Raw genomic sequence first — 2,500 nt, forward strand, 5'->3', positions numbered from 1 at the left:
GCAGTGGGACTAAACCTAGAACCATGTCGTTGGTAAGCAAGCCACTTACCAACAGTCGCTCCTGCACCTATACACACACACACACACACACACACACATATATATATATGTATGCATGTATGTATGTATACACACGCACAATGGGCTTCTTTCAGTTTCCATCTACCAAATCCACTCACAAGGCTCGGTACCATTGTTCTTCCAGCTCTTAACACTTTGTTCTGAATTCATCATGTTGACAAGTGTAGGTCGAGGGGGGGACAAACACACATACACACACACACACATACACACATGGGCTTCTTTCAGTTTCCGTCTTCCATATCTCCTCACAAGGCTTTGGTCTTCTACTATAGCCTGAGGCTATAGTAGAAGACACTTGCCCAAAGTGCCATACAGAAGTACTGAACCTGGAACCATGTGGTTGGGAAGCAAGCTTCTTACCACACACCCCTGCCTGCACCTATCACTCATCTTAGAATATTTATTTATATATTTTTGTGTCTGTAATTTACCCATATTGCCCATTTGTAACTCTGTGGCTTTTGTTATCGGTTTTATGTTTCACATTCAGGATTGGTGCTAAACAATACTTTTCCTTCGTAATTTACCTGGAATTTCTAAAACACTCCTCCATTACACAATCAACTCACCTCGTTTGCAAAATTGAATACATTCCATTGTTAATTGTAATGTTAATGACTGAGACAGCAAAAGACCATCCTATGTACACACACACACACACACACACAAGTGGATTGGTAGAGATAGATAAATTCAAGGCGGTGAGCTGGTAGAAACGTTGGCACGCCGGGTGAAATGCTTAGCAGTGTTTCGTCTGCCATTACGTTCCGAGTTCAAATTCCAATGAGGTCGACTTTGCCTTTCATCCTTTCGGGATCGATAAATTAAGTATAAATTATGCACTGGGGTCGATGTAATCGACTTAATCCCTTTGTCTGTTCTTGTTTGTTCCCTCAGTGTGTAGCCCCTTGTGGGCAATAAAGAAATAAGATACACATGAGTTTGTGCATGCGTGCGTGCGTGTGTGAGAGAGAGAGAGAGGTAGCTAATGATGCTTTCAATGAAAATATCAGGTGGTATTTGCCATCTCTCATATCTCAGTTACTGTTATCAGACTTTTGAAATAATTCACATTCCCCTCCAATGCTTACAGCAGGTCTTAGAGGCAGGAACCAAAATCTATGTGGACTCCAGCCCTTCACTCACCCCAAAAAGTGGAGCAAAGCACCACTGCAAAGCTGCACACAACTGCTTGGAAGTGAGTAGCATGCACCCAACCTTCTCTGAATCATAGCTTTGTTACCACATTATGCCTCCATCACCTAAACCAGGCCTGGCCAACTCGAATTACATCATGGGCCACTTTAATCACAGAAAGGTTTTTCAGGGCCACTTGTATACTGACAGAACTGAAAGCATTTTATTTTCTCATGCTATTATTACAATAAGTGGAGGTGTGTGGCTCAGTGGTTAGAGTGTCAGCACCATAATCGTAAGATTGTGGTTTCGATTCCTGGACCAGGCGACGCGTAGTGTTCTTGAGCAAAACACTTCATTTCACGTTGCTTCAGTCGACTCAGCTGGCAAAAATGAGTAACGCTGTGATGGACTGGCATCCCATCTAGCTGGGGAACACATACACCATTGAAACTAGGAAACCAGGCCCATGAGCCTGGCTAAGCTTTAAAAGGGTGCATTTATTTATTTTATTATTACAATAATGAATGAATGATCGTTGATTCAAAATGAAATATTATCATTGCAAAAGCAGTAGTATCTTTCTTTTTTTACTTTTCATTACAATCCTTAATTTTTGATAAAATTTTTTAAATGTTTGTTTAAATAAAACAGTTTCAAGAAAGTATCAGGTGGGCCACAAGATAAAAGTCTGCAGGCCTCAGGTTGACCAGCCCTGACCTAAACCATCAAATAGCTTTTGGTCCCACTTGCTTTAGTGCAAGATCCCTAATTCCGATAATACACCCATCATGTTTAGCACTGAAGAAACAGTTGAGAGCCCTCCACATCAGTGTTAATGCTTTTACTAATTAATGTTTTCAGCTTGTTAACTAATTCCTTCTCCATTCGGTTTCTCTCTAGAGCCAGCTCTTTATTAAATGCTATCAATTTATACTTAACCACCCTTTTCAAAGTACCCTACAACCAGTTGTTAGAACTGTCCCTGTCAATTTCAGTTTGATTAGCTAGTCTTTGTGGTGTTTACATACCACGGAAGGTATATTTAACTTTCAGTTAACTGTGAATTTGTCTATTTGTCCTGTCTACATCAACTGTGCAGATCGCAACTATGTGTTCTGTCTAGCATTCGGAATATGTAGTGCTGGATGTGTTGCTGTCAATCTTGTGGTTGGCATAGTGAGGATATGTTCCTCATTACTCTAAGTCTACCACGAGGATGTCGATACCACCAAAATCAATAGTGAAGAGGTCACAGTCACAAAGCGATGAAAATATT

At 40.7% G+C, this 2,500-nt stretch overlaps 1 protein-coding gene across 1 annotated transcript in view; it reads right to left on the bottom strand.

The window, feature by feature from the left end:
- LOC106876470 (ras guanyl-releasing protein 3-like) overlaps positions 1-2,500 on the bottom strand; it is a 58,498-nt gene that overhangs the window by 38,664 nt on the left and 17,334 nt on the right. The gene's annotated exons all lie outside the window — the stretch shown is intronic.

The sequence above is a fragment of the Octopus bimaculoides genome, chromosome 5 (genome assembly GCF_001194135.2).
Source record: "Octopus bimaculoides isolate UCB-OBI-ISO-001 chromosome 5, ASM119413v2, whole genome shotgun sequence".
Taxonomy (NCBI): Eukaryota; Metazoa; Mollusca; class Cephalopoda; order Octopoda; family Octopodidae; genus Octopus; species Octopus bimaculoides.